At 46.1% G+C, this 19,229-nt stretch overlaps 1 long non-coding RNA gene across 2 annotated transcripts; it reads right to left on the bottom strand.

Moving 5' to 3' along the window:
• Nucleotides 1-10,319: 10,319 nt before the first annotated feature.
• LOC109490946 lies at nt 10,320-17,368 on the bottom strand. Of its 2 annotated transcripts, none has more exons than XR_002144316.1 (4): nt 17,298-17,368; nt 16,743-17,014; nt 15,563-15,685; nt 10,320-10,608 (listed from the first exon to the last, which is right to left on the bottom strand). It is a non-coding gene; the product is annotated as an uncharacterized LOC109490946 (long non-coding RNA). The 2 variants fall into 2 exon arrangements; XR_002144317.1 differs by lacking the exon at nt 10,320-10,608 and adding an exon at nt 14,314-14,628.
• Nucleotides 17,369-19,229: the final 1,861 nt, after the last annotated feature.

Raw genomic sequence — 19,229 nt, 5'->3', positions numbered from 1 at the left:
GTCTAACTCCTCCAGGAAAGAGCTTCTGGACGGCCGGCCGGGGCGTGGGGAGTGTGTGGGAGGTCCCGCTTCCTTCACAGGGGATGGGGCAGCTACCTGGAAGGCAAAGGGAGCAGGTGGGTGGGCACTGGCCCCCTGCCCGCTGAGGAAATGCTGCGGGAAGCCAGCCGAGATGTTGGTGGAGGGTTCCCGCCTGGGGAGGCCTTCGGCCACGACACAGCACCATGGGGAGCAGGTGGGCAAGGCCCCCAACACTAACGAACTCACTGCTTCTCCTCACTCCGTTCCTCAGCATCAAAATGGGTGTTTTTGCTCACGGGGGTGGGGAGGGTGGGGTGGTGTTGCATGAACAAGCGGCAGACTATCCTAGAAGAGTCTGCTCTGGTGGGGTGTGAGGACTGGACACAGCCTTCCTCTGTCCCGGGTGTCCTGATTCAGAGAATCCACCCAGGCCTGTTTGTTCCTTTGCAGCTGGAAGCCCTGGAGCCCGAAGCAGAGAAACCAGGAGGTGGTAGAGGAGGGTGGCCTCTTCGGAGGGAGATAAAGGCCCTGGGCAGCACCTGTCGTTCAGGCTGCCCGCAGAGGCTCCCGCGGGGACAAGAACGCTTGTCACTGTGGGGTGCAGTTCATCACTGAAAAATGAGCGGAGGACATCCGCCTTCCAGGTGAGCTGTTCACTTTGGGGAGGTGGTCCCCTGCTCTCTGTCCCTTTACTGTGCTCAGTGCCACGCAGGGCACTTGGCTCCCCACGCAGCCACAGGTGGGGCAGGGAAGGTGCCCCACATTTGTTCAGGGCATGAAATATCACTGCACAACGTGCTCGCATGGCCTGTCTCTGTGGAACGACCATTAGATCGCGGGCATGTGCCTGAGGGCCCAGCAGCCTTGGAGGAGGAGTGAGGAAGGCATGGGGTCAGTGGTCCAGCGCTGGGGCTCAGCGGGGGGACAGAATCGAAGGTGACAACAATGGGCCTGAGCGCGGGGTCCCAGAGCAGAGCTGGCCAGCCCCAGCGAGGGCAGCGTGGCTTTGTCGGTGCACTCTGGCTGTACACCGGGGTGGGTGATTTTAGGAATGTCCGTGGCATCAACTTAGAACACTGGGACCCCAGAGAAAGGAATGGGGCGCAGACCCATGCACTGGTTTGCTGGTATAGCGAAGGGAGGTGAAAGAGGAATCTTTCCTTTACATCCTGAAATTGAGCACTGCATTGTCAACTCTGCTTTCTTGTGGTGAAGGCGGACATCTGAGAGCTCGTACATTTGGGCCGTGAGCCCGGGGATCGTCTGAAAACGCGGAGGCAGCTGGCTGCTGTGCAGAGACCGCAGAGCGTCCTCAAGCTTCCAAAGCCTGAGGAATCGCATTTGCCTGAGCAAACCCAGGACAGCAAACCCCACAGAACGGAAGGCGAGAGCCAGACACACGGTGACTGGAAAATGTTGCCTCAAGATGGAGGAGGCTGCCTGGAAGTCTTCCTTCCTCCTTTCGCGAAAGGCCATCGAGATAATGAAATAACACCGTGTCAGTAAGTCTCGGCTCCCCTGCGTCTCCCCAGCACCGGAACCGCGGGGAGCGGGGTAATGAATGCGGTCATGGCTCTAAACCCAACTGCACCATCTCTGGACAAAAGCAACCGAACAGAAAGGCAATAAATAAAAATCAAGCTAGGAGAAGGGAGAGCCACCAACGCAGCCTCTCGACAGCACGGACATTAATATGACAAATAAAGGAGACTTAAATACCACTCAGTTCGCCCCCGCTCGGAGACACTTTGTGTCTTACTACTTGTGTGTATGTATCAGTGTATGAGCGTGTCCGTGTGTGTGCATGCGTGTGCATGAGTGTGTGCACGAGCATATGTGTGTGTGCGTGCATGTGCACGAACATGTATGTGCATGAACCCGTGCATGTCCCCAAGCGTGTACGTGTGCATGAGTGTGTGTGAGTGCACGAACTTGTGTGTGAACATGTGCGTGTGTGTGAGCGTGTGTGAACGTGTGTGCACGAGAGTGTGCCTCAGCATCCATGTACATGTTTCCACAGGTAGGTTTCCCCTACATTCTTCCATCTGTGTGGACATCGATGTTTGTATTTACTAGTTACGGCCGTGGAGGGACAGGAACGGCTACTTTGGGCATGTCTACACTGAAGACAAGGTGAATTCTGTTTTGCATAGTGTGGGTTTTAACCCCTTGAAAAGAGAAGGGCTTATGTGCCAAACTAACTCAGAAGACATGAGCCTGTGGAGGCCAGTCGTCCAGCGTGTGGAAGGCAGCCACGGAGGTAGGGGAGAGAAGGCCCTCTGCTCTGCCGCTCTGCTCCGTGGCTGGAAGAGATGCTCCTCGCTGGGGTGGAGCACACACGCTGGTGTGGTAGTCTGCTCAGGCTGCCGGGGGTGCGGGGGGAGGGCGGGACGTCAGTCAACGGAAAAACTGGGGGGAGGCCGATGGGCTCTCCAGGCAGGTACGGGCCCAGCTGGTGCACCTGTTATAGTAAACGACAGAAACTGTGCCCAGGAGGAGCAAGGTCCAGGCCAAGCGTGGGGGCAGGGGCTCCACAACATGGAATTGCCTACAGCCAACCCAAAGACCATGCCGACTCCTGACAAAGTGTGTCTCAGGGCCTCAGCTTAGCAGGGACACTGGCTGCCTCCCCCTAAGGAGAGAAGAGTAAGGGAAACCAGCCACCCTTGGCCAAAAGCAGGATGCCATCTCCCCATGTTCCCCCCAGGGATGCAGTGGTGGCCTGGACAGTCTCTCACCTGGGGGCAGGTGGCTCTGTGGCTGAGGAATCCCTGCAGGTGGCTCACCCCCACCCCAGCTCCCCCAGGACTGCCCGGTGGGACCGTGCACAGGGCAGCACACAGGCTGTCTCCCAGGACGCTCCATACACATACATCTCCCTGCCCTTGGTCCCTCTTAAAAGACCCTGGTGCTCACAGTCTGGAGGGATGGCTAAAAGAATATTGTTACCCTAGGCCTCCTGGCAGGGTGGGTCATGACCTTTGGGGCCAGACAAAACTGCTTTCATCCTGACTCTGCCACTTAATGGCTGTCATCAGGGCTGAGCTAACGACCTTCTCCAAACCACAGTGCAAGGATCTGCAAGAGTAGGTACGACAACACTTACTTTTCAAGGTTATTAAAAGGTGGGGCGATGTATTAATGGAATTAATTACATTAGCATACTCAGATAGAAAATTTATGTACATATGATTATCTCAGATGCTGAAATAGCATGGGATAAAACTCAGCACTGTTCCTTCAAAGAGACTCAGCAAAGAGGGAGCAGAGAAGAGAGTGCCTGACACAGACAAGGGCTGTCCGCTGGAATCCCACGTGAACGGTCCCACGCGTGTGGGAAGAGATGCACTTCCACTAACTTCTCATGGATGCCAAGGACTTCTGGTCTTTGTGCTGTGGTTACCACTGACCTGGACATTCTCACCACTGTGATGAGCATAAAAATAAATAAGTTAGAGAAAATTGACATTTACCGACTGTGTAATTGGAGGGGGAAATCCGGGAGGATGAGCGAAAGCCCTCTGCAAATGGAGCGGAACAGCGATAAGAAGAACTAGAAACAGTGACTTGTCTCCTTTCCAGAATAAGACATGAAAATGCTTTATAACAAAAATGTCATAATTCCGCTGAAAGAAAAGTAAGGAGATAATCCCGCCAATACCTGAGTCATGCATGTGAAATCTCTAACAACGGGGGAGGGGAGCGTGAATCACTGGAGAGGCACTCTGTGACCTGGGGGTGAGCACGTCAGCTTCTCAACTCAATTCAATCTGGGAATCAATGCCGCACCCGGCAAGAAGACACAGTGCTTCTCAGGGAACCCCACACACTGGTGGCACAATTTATAGGGCAGGTAAAAACAGAAAACCCGTGCTAGGATATCGGTGAAGAAGACCTTACCCCAAGTATATGATAAAAAATGTCATTGCAACACAGCAGGGAAAATACGTACTACATCTCATATCTTTTAGAAAAATGGACTATTGGTTTCAGGAAAATTAAATTTGAATCTGTCCTACTGTTTATCATCCACAAAATAATAACCGTGAAGATTCACATAATAGAAAAAGAACATGATGAGACTGTCGGAAGAAAAATTAAAATGATACCTTTATAACTTATGCCTTTCTGTGCAAGGTAGAAAGCACAGAGATGTAAAAGAAAGAAAGAATTAAGAGATTATACAGTTAGAAGTAAGATCTTCTGTCTGAAAGTCCCCATTAAAATTAAAACAAGCAATAGTCTAGAAGACGTTTGCAACATGTACCCTCAACAACAGGTTAATGTTCATAATGGGTTAGGGCTTCTAAAATCCCCTTAAAAAGGCAACTCAGACACATAGATATACTCAACCGATCTGTGACAAAGGAGCAAAGACAACACAATGGGGCAAAGACAGTGCCCTCAATACATGGGGCAGAACAAATGGACATTCTCGTGCAAAAACATTGAATCTAGAAGGACCCTTGACAAAAGTTATATCAAAATGGATCATAGATCAAAATGTAAAACCCTAAACTATCAAGCTCTGTGAAAACTAGATGGCCTAGGACCTGGAGATAACTTTGTAGATATAACAGGAAAGACACGATCCCCGAAAGGAATAATTGACAAGCTGGATTTCATTAAAATTAAAAGCTTCCACTCTGAGAAAGACACTCCCAAGAGAATTAAAAGCCAGCCACAGAGTGGGAGAAAATATTTGCAAAAGTTATATGACACAAGACTTTTACCCAAAATATACAAAGAACTCTTAAAATTAACATGAAAACAAGCAACCTATTTTAAAAATGGGCACAAGTCTTGAAAGTCACTAAAGAAGGGATGCAGATGGAGATGACCATATGAGGAGATGTTCCACACCCGATGTCACTGGGGAATGGCAATTTAAAACAACGAGATACCACCACACACCCAGTAGATTGGCCAAAATGCAAAACACTGACAGCACAAGGTGCTGGCCAGGATACGGCGATGTGGAGCAGGCTTTCTTAGACGTGGCTGCTGGGAATGCAACATGGTGAGCCACTTTGGAAAACAGTTTGCTGGTTTCTCATGAAATGAAACATAGTTTTACCATGCGGTCTAGCAATCATCCTCTCTGATACTTACACAAATGAACAAATGAGTTGAAAACATACGTCTATAGACACAACCTGCAAAAACCTGCACACCCATGATTATAACAGCTTTATTCATAATTGCCAAACTTAGAAGAAACGAAGATTTCCTTCAGTAAATGGATAAATAAGCGGTCACCTCCAGACGATGGAATATTGTTCAGCACAGAAAAGAAATGAGCTGTCAAGACAGAGAAATCATACAGGAAAATTAAATGCATTAAGAGTAAAAGAAGCCAATCTGAAATGGTTACATTCTGTGTGATTCCAACTCTCTGACATTCTGGAAGAGGCAAAACTATGGAGACGGTAGAAAGAGAGTGGTCACCAGGGGTTGGGAGGAGTGAGGGATGAGTAGCAGATCACAGGATTTCTAGGGCAGCGAAAATACTCTGCGTGACCCTGTAATGATAGATGCATATCATTAAACATTTGTCCAGACCCACAGCATGTACAGGTCCGGGAGTGCCACAGCGAACCCTAACATACCCATGGACTCTGCGTGATTATGGCTATCCGTATAGGTTTGCTGATTGTAACAAATGTGCTGGGGGGGGCGTTGCTGATAATGGAGGAGGCTGTGCATGTGTGGGGCTGGGGAATATGGGAACTCTCTGTGCCTTCCTCTCACTTTTGCTGTGAACCTAAACTTCTCTAAAAAAATAAAATCTTAAAAAATTAGAGAGCAGGGGAGGGAGGGAAAAAGAGAGGGGAAACAGGGATGTAGTAATATAGGACATAATATTAGCTACCACTCAGTGAGGACCTACTTTCCTATTTGCCAGGCACTGTGCAATCCTTAACTCTGTGATCTTAGTCAAGTAATTTCACCTCCTTGCACCTTAGTATGTGAATCGGCAAAATGGGAGGTGATGATTATTCCACTTCATTGGGACATTTTGAGCATCTAATTAAGTAATGTCTATCAAGTCCTCAGCACTATGACTGGGCCATAGGAAGTGTCCAGAAGATAGTTATTACTATTCTTTTTTATGAAAAAGCTATAAAAAAGACAACGCCACAGGTAGAAGAGAACATAGAGACAGCAATTGCCGAAGAGATCCTGATGGGCAATGCACACGTGGCAGGCTATGCAGTCCACTGATCACAATGGAAATGGGATGAAAGCAACAGGACATATTTTTCACGCATCACATTGATAGCAGTGTAAAAGGACTGACCAGATCCAACATGGCCAACATGCGGCAAGAAGGCGCCTCCCACGGGTGTTGGCGGGAGAGAACATGGGCCATGTTTTGGCCGACACCGTGGTAGCAGCAGCCCTCCCCTGTAAGAGCTCATGCATTCCCGTGCACGGGGCTCCGGAGAGAGATCTGCTGGGGGCTGCCAGTGGAACACGGAAGAATGAGCGGGATGATGAAAGCATGCTCTGGGCTTCCTTTTGATAAATACAGTACTTTTAAGGTGAGCTAAGCTGCACATTTAGGGGTCTGTGTTGTAAGTAAGTCTGCAGATCTGTGCAAGGGACTCACCTCCCTGCTCACCTCCCTGGCTCTAAACCAGGAGCCACAATGAGGATGCAAAGAGTCCTTACAAAGAAAGAGGAGGTCTGTAATGGGGCATACAGCAGGTGACTAACATACAAATGGCACACTGTTCCTCCCCCTGAGCTGTTGAACCCACACCCATGGTCCCAGTGGCCCACAGCCTCCTGTCCACGCTGCACTCCCAAATTTCAGAACTTGACATTCACCTGCCACTCACACAGGAAACATTTATGGTAGTGATGTGAAAACACACACACACACACACACAAAGTGCCAACTTACGGAAACTTCACTTTCAAAACATAAATTTCTCTCTGTGTACATATATATACACACATACAGACACATATGTATNTTATGGAAACTTCACTTTCAAAACATAAATTTCTCTCTGTGTACATATATATACACACATACAGACACATATGTATATATTTTTTTCATAGAAAATCACTTGTAAGAATCAAATCATCAAATCATCACCAATGGCTTATCAAGATGGTGAGATGTGGGTAAATTCGTTTTTTCTTTTACTTACAAATTTCCTATAGCAACTTTGAAATAATCAAGAAAAAAATGAGTTTTTCCTGTAATGTTCAGAAATAACAGCATCAACGAATGACTGCCCATGTGGACGGGTGCGTGCAGACTGGACTGGCCCCAGCTCTGTCTCCCCAGCTCCCTAGGCTGTGGTCCCAGCAAGCCCGCGTCCTGGGCACCTTCAGTAAACAAGCGTCTTCATCTCTCTGCACAGCAGCGGAATGACATCTCATGCGACAGGCACGGGTCAGTCTCAGCCCACCTCCTTCATAGATGCCGTTACGTCATAACTGCGTGACCGTCACCAAGGGCTCAGTAAAAGAAGTACTGCATTGTGAATGTTTAAGCAGAAGTCTGAGTTGTTTTCCTTAATTTCTNTCTCCTTCATAGATGCCGTTACGTCATAACTGCGTGATCGTCACAAGGGCTCAGTAAAAGAAGTACTGCATTGTGAATGTTTAAGCAGAAGTCTGAGTTGTTTTCCTTAATTTCTCCCTAATTAATTTATTTTCTAAAGATTTTATTGATTTATTTGATAGAGAGAGAGAGAGAGCGTGCAGGAAGAGGGGCAGAGGGAGAGTGAGAAGCAGGCTCCCCGCTGAGCAGGGAGCCCAACCCGGGACTCGATCCAGGACCCTGAGATCATGACCTGAGCTGAAGGCAGATGCTTCACCGACTGCCCATTTTGCTCCTTAATTTAAGATGAAATTTGGGTTAACAATTCAGCTAAATGTCAGCATTTAAGTCCTAGTTGATTCAGAAGTTATCATTCTACCAGGCTAAAGCTGTTCTCTGCTGAATAGATTCCTCATACAATCAAATGCCCGGGTATCAATGTGGGAGCTCAACGTCAATGAGATTCAAAGAGTAAATGTTTTAAATACTGGAAACACAACATAATTTGACAAAGACGGCAAACACTATAAAAGTCTCGTGGGGGGTTGGGGCGCCTGGGTGGCACAGCGGTTAAGCATCTGCCTTCGGCTCAGGGCGTGATCCCGGCATTCTGGGATCAAGTCCCCCATCAGGCTCCTCCGCTGGGAGCCTGCTTCTTCCTCTCCCACTCCCCCTGCTTGTGTTCCCTCTCTCGCTGGCTGTTTCTCTCTCTGTCAAATAAATAAGTAAAATCTTTAAAAAAAATAAAATAAAAGTCTCGTGGGGGTTACAGCTACCTGAACATCTATACACATGCACACGTGCACGTATGTATAATGCGGTAATACATATGAAATTACACATAAAATAATCATAAATATAATATTTGTTTTTATAGATATATTCAAAGATTTATTTATTTATTTTAGAGAGAACAAACATCAGCACGGGAAGGAGCAGAGGGAGAGAAACAGATTCCCTGTGGGGGGAGAAGCCCAACGTGGGGCGGGCTCGATCCCAGGACCCTGACCTCAGGACCTGAGCCTCAGTCAAGAGTTGGGTGCTTAACCGGCTGTGCCACCCAGGTGCCCCTGGTTCTATGTACTGTAATTTAGATTAGGTATCGCTTCTACCTAGTTTTCTAGAATCACGTAACGTTACAATTAGAAAGGACTTTTTGGAGACATCTAGTTTGGCACTCAGATGCATTTTCTCTTTTTTGAATTTACTGGAATTAAGGTGAAGATATAATGGTGCTACTCACGTCTGCTGGACAGTCAGCAATTCCATTGTCGTGTATGTTTTATTTTGTCATGACAACCGTGTTGTCTAGTAAGCAGAAATAGGAACTTACAACGGAGAATATAACCATCTGGAAACACATTTACATGAATAGCTTTGCTGCAAACCCCTCGCACTCATTTTTACCAGGAGCTTTTCTGGAGGGGCCGAGCGACACGGTGCCACCAAGGGGAGGAGGCCGCAGGGGGCTCGCGGGCCGCTGGCTCCCACTCTCCCAGGCGACAGTCTGCTCTGCACTGTCACCAGCATGAGAATGATGCTTTCGCCCAAACACACGAAGGAAAAAAGCGAGGGACTGTTTCTCGTTTCTTAGGTTTTAAAAACAGGAGGTTTACTTAAGACAACGATTCTCCTGAACCCTTTCTTCCCTCCGGTGCCAAAGCTGAGATTCCATTACTTAAGCATACGCCAAATCTGTTTCTTTTCCTCCTCTAATATATTTTTCAGCTTCATCCTTTCGGAAAGGAAAACTGCAAAGACGAGCCTGGAAGCCTCCAAGGTGTGCAAGAAGCCTCCCGGGAGTGTTTTTCAAAGGACAAGGAGGGTTGGCAGGGCCTACTTCTCTAAGCCTCGGGCGGAATGCGGAGGGCCGGGTTTATTATTCTGATTTCGTGCAGGACGATGCAAGATTGGAAACAAATGCTTCCATTCCATGTGGGTGATAAAAAAGAAAACTTTTTTATAAAGAGATTATTAAAATTCAGAGACACCAGATGCCTCCAGCAAGTTCCATCAGGGGAGTTCTAGTGAGAGGGCTTTCATTTTCAGAGTTTTTAAAACAGGACTTTCCATTTTCAACTTTAGTAGAAAAGTATAAAATCCCTATTTCTCAATATGAAAAGATGGTACTTAGGAAGGTTTATGTATATACAAAAGTTAGAAAATATGTATTCATTTATTTCAGTTTTCTGTTTCAGAAGTTATATAATTATGATTAGCCATCCCAGTAATATTTTTTCTTTTTTTTTTCTTTTTTAAAGATTTTATTTATTTATTTGACAGAGAGAGACAGCCAGCGAGAGAGGGAACACAAGCAGGGGGAGTGGGAGAGGGAGAAGCAGGCTCCCAGCGGAGGAGCCTGATCTGGGGCTCGATCCCAAAACACTGGGATCATGCCCTGAGCCGAAGGCAGACGCTTAACGACTGAGCCACCCAGGTGCTCCAGTAATATTTTTTTCTATAAAGGAAAAATAAAACACCTCATTTCATGTTTTTTTTTATCAGACCCCAAGGAAATAAAACAGTGTTTTCTATTAGAGAAATACAGTTTGATAAACTCAACCTGAGATCTTGCTACTTTTCATTATAAAGTTCCCTAAGGAAAAGCCATACGGATATATGAAGAATAAATACAGAAATACCAAGATCTGGAAAGTAGAGTGTGATAGTGGTTATCCTTTTATCTTGATGGATATATCAATAGGTTTGAGGGAGAATATACACACACATTTTTTTAAAGTAATTACATATTTGACTTTACTTGGTTCCCACCGAAATCATCATCTTCATCTTAATTTAAGTCCAGGGGAAGAGAATTCTGTTTCATGCAAAACATATGATTTCTTGTCCCAGGAGGAAAATCTTGGTCCCACAATAATAGGTGTCGCAGCCGATTATATTGCTTGTAAAGAATTCCAGGAATGGCACTAAAGCCGCTAACTCAAAACTGGAAGGTAAAGGTTTGCATCTCTTCCGAGGTGTAACAGCTCTATGGATCAGGGTCTTTGTTTGAATCTCTTCCTCTGCAAAAGGGGTGGAGTAATGAGTATCACGTGAGCAACAAGTTAAGTAAACCACATGAAAAACTCTGCCGAGTTCACTTCCAGTTAGAAGACAGGGATTATTTGAATTCCAGGATGCGGAGGCTAGGCTGTGGAGCACGTACCAGGGATCTAGGTCCAGGTGACTCAGAGGAGGCACCCTCCACCCTGCCTGCCCCATGAGTGCAGCTGTGAGAGTGGACAGAACACAGGGGTCAGTGGTCTGAGAGCTCCAGAAGGTAAACGGTACCAGGTGGACTGGTAAAGAAGACCAGAATTCGGTGTTCCATTTAAACTGATGGCAACCTCACTACTTCTCGTAGCCGGAAACCCAGCCTAGGCACCAGGGTGGACAAAGAGACCTGCAGGAGAAGCTCTCCAGTTCAAGTTCAAGGAGCAACAAAGATGTCTCCCAGAGGGACAACAGCAGTGGGCCCACAGGGACCCAATCGACGAGGGAGAGCACCTTCCTCGTTGAGCAGAGGAGTGTTGACCTAGGAAGGTGCATGTATATCTTTGTTTCCTTGTTTTACGTCCTCATGTCACTTGACCTTAATTGTGGGCACCATCTTGGGAAGTACACGGCAGAGTAGGATAAATCAATTCTAGGTTTTCAGGATTCTGTAGGGGAACTTTAAGGAAGTAGACAGACTGGAGAAGATTGTGGGAAGAGAAGACCTTGGAAAAGCAGCCCCAGGAGTGTTTCACTTATTCCAGGGCTCAGCCTCAAGGCACACACGCACGGGTCTTACCTAAAGCAGCACACAAGAGAGTGTAAGAACTGAACTAAGGGCTGGGCACCCGCCTAGGTCCCAGACAGTGTCACTCACACACACGGCCTCGGATCAGAACAGCGCTACATAGGCTGTGAGAATGGAACGGATGTTCAAACCAGGGCCACGGAAAACAGGACATGACCGGCAGCCTAGACAGTGACTGCCTACTAGAGCAGGGCTGAAAGAAATTTCTAGACCTTAGATGGACCCACTCTTGCCCAGGATGCCACTTTAGCAAACCAACACGTAGATAACTTTCGTGTCCCCCGAAACGTTCCACTTGGCCCGAAACACAGTATATCCACTCAGCCAGTTCCCAGGTGCCAAGCCAGCCCTGGGCTCTACATTGACTTCCTTGTTCCTTATTTTTTATCCTATAAAAGCTTCCTGCTTTCCTCCCTGTTTTGCAGTTCTCTGAAAGGAGACCTCCCACTCCATGAAGTGTTGTGTGAAGTTTGTTTGTGTGACTGAATTGTCTTCTTTCATCATTTTTTACTAACAGGGAACATCAATATTCTCCAGAGGCTTTAAAAAAGATTCAAAAGTTCAATAACATAATATTCAAAGTGCCCAGAATACAATCCAAAATTACTCAGCATATGAAGAACCAGAAATATATCAACTACATGGCAAGAGGCACTCAGTAGACATCAATGCCAAAATGGCACACATGTTGACAATATCTGTCAAAGACTGAGTTTAAAGCAGCTTTTATAAAATGCTCCAAGAATGGCAAGCATTGTTCAAACAAATGGAAAGATAAAAGATCTCAGCAGAGAAGGGAAAGACAGCAAAAAGAAACAAATGAACAAGAACCAGCATGTGGTCCATAAAAGTTTCTTCTATGACCTGATGGAATCTTCACAAAGCATTATTATGTGAGCGAAGCAAGTCTAAATTCACAAATGAAACCCTCATAGCCTGCCACAGTATTAGTGACTGCGGTATCCTGCACATAAGTGTATGTGACAAGATTTTATTTTATTTTTTAAAGATTTAATGAATCATCCAACCTTGCATCAGAAACCAGGGATGTGCTGTATGGTGACTAACATAACGTAATAAAAAAAAACATTAAAAAAAATAAAGATTTTATTTATTTATTTGACAGAGAGAGAGAGGGTGAGCGGGAGGGCAAGAAGCAGGCTCCCCACTGAGAAGGGACCCTGATGTGGGATGCGATCCCAGGACCCTGAGATCATGATCTGAGCTGAAGGCAGATGCATCACCGACTGAGACATGCAGGTGCCCCTACATGACAAGATTTTAATGGAATGCATAGGATATAACCTATTTTAAAGGTATCATAAATATACAAAATTAGAATATATACATGGACAAAGAATGCATATCTCGACCAATGTAAACATTGATTTGCTCTTCTTAAATGTCTTTTAATTCCATAGAATATCTCTAATAAAGAATTTTTCCGGTCTCTTCCCCTTGGGCATGCTTGCATCAGTGAGATGGTGATGTCCACGTCAGAGAATTATTATGAGAGTACAATCTGCTCTCCGGAGGGAACATACGTGGTAAATTCTAGGACGGCACACAGAGCTTTAAAGAGCGCCCCATTCACATCACATGTTCTTTGGAGCCTCAAAAATGCCAATACCAGCTAAGAGCTGCGCCTCCTGTTGTAACTCAGATAAGTTAAATCAATCTTCAATCAAATTGGATGCCTATCACCGTGATCTCATGCACTTTGGGACGTTCTCCGCTGTTGGCAAAACAATGGCCCCTAAGGATGCCCACATTCTAATCCTAAGAACCTGTGAATATGTTAATTTACACAGTAACAGGGACCTTGCAGACATGCTTCTCTAGAAGCTGGAAACGATGAGGAATGGATTCTCCCTGCAGCGACTCCAGAGGGAACACAGCCCTGCCAACACCCCGACTGTAGCCCAAGGAGACTTCTGACTTCTAGAATCATAAGGCAGAAAATATGTGTTTATATGTGTGCTAATTTGTCACAGCAACCACAGAAAGTGAATACGGTGCCCTAGGGAATTCCCGATGACCTTCCTCTGCTCTCTCCGAGGGCCCTGGTGTTGCTGACCTGCCTTCACACGGTCCTCACCTACCTGATGCTTCTGCTTTCTCTCCATCTCAGCGTCTGCCCTACACCGGACACGTTCCCTCTTCTGTCATTGCCCCAAAGCACCAGCAACATAAGATAATATGTATAGAAATTTTACAGCCCTTTCAGAGCTAGCAGAGGAAGATTCTGGAAAGAAAACCATTTTGTTTGCATGCTGAGATGAACAGAGTTTGAGCTAGCACGGCCTGAGATTTTGGTCCTCAGAAATGCACTGGCAGGAGTGAGTTCTTTCCCTGAGAGTGTCTCATGGGCAGGTTTGGACTCCTCTCCCTCCCCAGCCCTTCTGAACCCTTTCCTCTCATGTCCACACCCCTCCACTCATTGATCCTGGAAACTCAAAGTTACTATTCCTTTATCATCACTCAAAAGAGTCTGGTCTTCAGTTCTTCCTCCAGATCGTGCTCTGTGTTTCCAGATGGGACCCAAAGATGTCATTCATTTACTTCCTTCCACTTGAAGTAGGGTTATGCTGTGGGACCACAGCTGTTAATTTTTATCTTCTGTAGATTTTTTTAATAATAATTTTTTATTATGTTATGTTAGTCACCATACAGTACATCCCCAGTTGTTGATGCAATGTTCCATGATTCATTACTTGCGTCTAACACCCAGTGCACCATGCAATACGTGCCCTCCTTAATACCCATCTCTGACCTATCCCATTCTCCCACCCCCTCCCCTCTGAAGCCCTCAGTTTGTTTCCCAGAGTCCATAGTCTCTCGTGGTTCATTCCCCCTTCTGTTTACCCCCCCATCTTCTGTAGATTTTTTTATTTGAATATTCTTCCTCTAAAATGGCACCCCCCCCTTTATTTCTCTTGCTTTGTTTCTCTCTTTCCCTTTCCGGGTTCTAAGTATGCAGTAAAGTGATCCCAGGGGAGGCGAAGAATGGTTGGGCCAGCACGGCGCCCTGACTGTCCCCTCTTCAAAGCATGAGTGAAGTCGTTTCTGGATGTCCTTCAGGCTAAGGTGTCTAAGGAGTTAGCTACTCAGCCCAAATTGTTTCCTTAGCAGACAAATTCTGATAATGTTTAACACAGCTTCTGAGAGCTGAGAACGTCCATCTCTCCGGTGGTGGTGAAGACATCCCAGATCACACTGGGGCACAGATGTCTTCCTATTCCTGCATTTGAAGAGATGACATTCAGATGGGGCCAGTGGGGACATGGGGCAAAGGAAGGGACCGTCTCAGAAGAGGAACAGATTGCTGTGTTCTATCTTTCCCCGCCACTGAGGCGGTCCCTGCAAGGTCAATTATGGACCCTTTCACTTTCAAGGTTCAGAAGTGGCTGCTAATTCAATGTCACAGGATTTTTCCCGTGTCCCACTCTGTTCCTTTGAGAGGGAGGCCTGGGCAGGTGTGGAGGGTGGGAGGCAGGGCCCAGCCGATGATGGGGCACTTCCATGGGAGGGAGGTGCAAAGAGAGACCTTACCACACTCAATGCCCAGAACCCTCACGTGGGGGTTGAGTACAAATCCCGGCAGGCTGCCTGAGGAACCAGGACCACAGGTGGCTCTGCTAGAGCTGCTGTGAGATGAGGGAGGCCACCTCCAGCAGCACCCTTGACACTGATAGGATCAGATTGACTTTCCCTGTGATGCTTGGACTGATGGAAGCATTGATGTAATCAGAGGTCTTAAAACATATGGATCTTCAGGAGAAAACCTACCATGAAATAAGTGGATCCTTCTGTCTGTTCTCTGGTGCTCTGCTCTGGCTGTGTGCTGTGTGTGGGACAGATACCCAAGTCCCGCATTTGCTCATTGCTGGGAGCAAAGCCCCTAACAGTGAGGTCTGGGACTTGCTCGTCCCCAAGCTGTGGAGCTCACGCCTTTGCATGCTCTCCGTAGACATTTCTCAAATAGACCTAAATGCAATAAGTACGCATCCACCTATTGAAGACATCGTCCTAGTGCTTTGGGGTGTACAGAGCTGAATAAGAGTATCTGTGCCCAGGAACACACATCCCAGGAGTGATGGGGCCTCAGTCCACTCAGGCTGCCATGACAGAATGCCACAGCTGGTGGCTGAAACAACAGAAATTGGTGTTCTCACCGTCCTGGAGGCTGGAATTCCGAGATCAAGTTGTGAGTAGGGCTGGTTCCTGGTGACAGCTCTCCTCCTCCTGGCTTGCAGACAGCTGCTTTTTGCTGTGTCCTCGTAGGGCTTCTCCATGCACTGAGAGAGAGAGAGAGTGCAAGAACGCTCTGGTCTTTCTCTTTTTATCTTATCTCTTATCAGATTGGGGCCCCACTTGATGACCTCATTTAACCTTAATTATCTCTCTAAAGGCCCAAATACTGTCACATTGGGGGTTAGGGCTTCAACATGAGAATTTGAGGGCAACAAAATTCAATCCATGCCAGATGGGAACCAAAAGGAAAAAAATAAATATCAATTATTACTTTCTTACCATCATTTGGTACAAAATGCAGGAATAGGCTGAAATAAACCTAGCTTATTAAAACTCCCAGTATTCTCAAAAAAATGCCACTATTATGAACCTGTCAAATAAGTTGTCTAAAATGAAGAGAATCATTATAATTTGAAACGTGAATCATCACGATCATAACCATTAAGAGTTTCCTTGGCATTCCCTCCTGGGACATCTCAAAGATGATGAAATATGAAATTAAGCAAAGCTTATTAAGATCAACCATTTTTATCATATGACCTTTTCATTTCAAAATGTGGATGCACATAGTAAATAAGTTTTCCAGTGTCTCTGACTGCTCCGAGGTTTCTACCACTCTGAAAGAAACCAAGTTAATTAGACGTGAAATATCAACTGGTGAGCAATTACAGCCCGACCAAAAAATACCCCAATGACTCTGTGCATTTGATAAATTTATGATTTAGGCAAATCTCAAGGTTGTGTCTACGTCATGAATTCAGAAACAGCAGTAAAACCTGGTCATCACCATCATTAAATCTGCTGCTATCTCCTTTTATTTGGTTGGAAATAAGTACACAGGAACATTTTTCATCTGTTAGATTTCTCTGCATATTTCTAATTTTTCTATTACCTCTCCTCCCCAGCTTTGGAAGGGAAAAGCTTAAGGAAAAGCATGATTTCTTCTGTGTAATGACCTGACAGAGCTCTATTCCCCAGAAGAAATAAATAAATACATAAAAATCAGAAGCTCTAAATTCTGGAAGGTTAATAAACCAAAGACCTAAAATCAAATGCTGGTTATTTTGCCTTTTATGTATATAATATTTTGGCGATTCTTACCCAGCCGTAAGAACAGGTGGGGATTTTGACCGGTCGTCCTCTTTGGGGTTCATTCTAGAGCAGTACCCGTGGCTTGAGCGCATGTGGTCTGTTTGGGAGGAAATCCCCAGACGTTGAGTGATGAGATAGAAGGAGGGGTACTGTCCTTGTGCTGCTGGGCTCTCCTCACCGCCGGACGGGGCGCAGACGGGCTGCAGACGCCCGAGGCTGACATGGACGCTCCTCGGAATTGTTTCTCCGGAGAACAGGATATTCCCTTGGGTTTCGGATTCCTGCAGGAGAATTTCCCCCAACATTTCCAGGCTGCCCTGCACACACTGAAAAAAATCACACTGCATTCTAAAAAAACAAGCCAGCAAGCAAAAACGCCACCAAATAAAACAAACACACACACGCAAAACTGAGGCAAGGAGGCGAAGCAGGCTCTGCAGTGGGACACTGACAGCTTGCGTGGCAACTGTCCATCCGCTGCGCCTAGAATCCACTCGAGGACATGACAACATGACACGGGCACCCAGAGCTCCATCCCCACTGCCACCACTGGTGTCTACTCACGGTCACGTTAAACCAGCTCCGTCTTCATCTGCATGCTGGTGGCCAGCCACAGACTATTAAAAAGACGTAAAATGAACCAGCTATTCCACTTCTGAGTATATAGCCAAGAAATGAAGGCAGGAGCTCAAAGAGATCTTTGTACGCCCATATTCCTGGCAGCATGATTCACAATAGCTAAAAGGCGAAGCACCCAAAGATGGATGAATGGATAAGCAGAATGTGATATATGCACGCAGTGGATTATTATTCAGCCTTTAAAAAAGAAGGAAGTTCTGTCACATGTTACAGCATGAATGAGCCTCGAGGACATTACACTCAGTGAAAGAAGCCAGTCACACAAAGACAAATACTGTCTGAATCTGTACCAGTGAGGTACCTACAGTAGTCAAAATCATAGATACCGAGAGTAGAATGGTGGTTTCCAGGGACTGCGGGGATGGGAGTCATTTAATGGATTTAGAGTTTCAATGGCTACGAGTTCTGGAGGGGGATGGTGGTGATGGCCACATAGCAACATGGACTTGCTGAAGACTGCTGAACCGTACACGTCAAAGAGCTAAAATGGCAACGTTTATGTTTGTGCTCGCTACCACAGTAAGAAGGAAAGACCTGAAGGAGAACTGTGGGAAAAGCTACAGTCTCTGCTGTCGTGGGTGATCTCAGCAGTAAATGGAACTTGTCAGCTCCCTTCTCCATCACCCATTCTAGACTCCCACAGTTTTGGATCCATACTTCCTGTCTTGAGGGGCGTGATCCTTGATTGCATTTTTCTTCCTGGCTGTGGTTGCTGCAATTTGCCCATCCGCTGTCACCATGGGGCGCAGAGGCCCGAAGAGGCATCTCGGTGACTCCCGGGTCTCAGATATTCTCCCTGAAGATCTCTTGAGCAGAAACGCTAGCTCATCTTGATGATAAGGGTCACCTTCCTTTGCCAATATGGTAGCTCCTTTCTTTATTTACTGGTTCATTGATCTTTAAATTCCTTTCAGGGTCATGCTAGCTAATTGTCTCAAGGCAAGTGTTTGTGTTTTCTGGTCTCACCAAATAAAGGTCTTATTGGTAATGGTCAGGGAAGGCTATGTGCCCAACAAATCCGAATTCTTCAGTCTCACTATCCATAGGATCTTTGGATTCAGAGATCTTTAGTAATGGCCCTGGGATGAAAACAGACATGGGGTACAGTCCATGGATCAGGAAGTATTGGAATCTGTTTCACATGGAAGTCGCAATTTTGTGGACATTAAGACCATCAGAATGGTTCAGGAGCAGGAGGACCTGGGGAAAGAAAGAAGGTACACAAATAGGAAGGTAAGAGAGTTTTAAGTTTGCCAATCTATTATTGGTATTTCCTAAAGAATCATCTGGGGAGCAATTCTAGAACTGAAATTGCATCTGTTTCATAGGATACTTGAGATTTTGTTTCTAAGTTCTGTTCCCGTTTTCTCTCAAACAAACAAGCTGTTCATGTCAAATGTTCCCCAAAGTGGGCGCTATAATTCCAACTTGTATTTCATGAAATAGGTCATCTAGAGAGATGTGTGCATGCGCTAATCAAATAACATAAGCCCATGAAATGGATGATTATCTCCTGTAGACTGACATAAAGGTAGAGACGCAGGCAGCACCATTCAGTGCAAATGAGGCATCTGCAACCACGTGTCTCTAGAATTTACCCAAAGAGAAGTCATCACCAACTGAGGCTTTCTAAAACCCAGCTTCAAGCAAATGCATCTAAGCAAAGCAGCTCTCAATGCACAGAGACAATGGGAAGAATGCCCTTATAAAATTTTGAAAAGACAAACCATGTTAAAATGTATTCCCGCATGCTGGTTTGAGAAGATTTCCAAATACACACTACCCAGAGCCAAGCTCAAGTGATGGGAATATTGGGTCCGTGCCCTCATCAATATACCAGAGGCTGGCCAAGTAGTT

The sequence above is a fragment of the Ailuropoda melanoleuca genome, chromosome 3, assembly GCF_002007445.2.
Source record: "Ailuropoda melanoleuca isolate Jingjing chromosome 3, ASM200744v2, whole genome shotgun sequence".
Classification (NCBI taxonomy): domain Eukaryota; kingdom Metazoa; phylum Chordata; class Mammalia; order Carnivora; family Ursidae; genus Ailuropoda; species Ailuropoda melanoleuca.
Note: the sequence above shows the minus strand (reverse complement) of the source record. Positions and strands in the feature narration are given on the sequence as shown.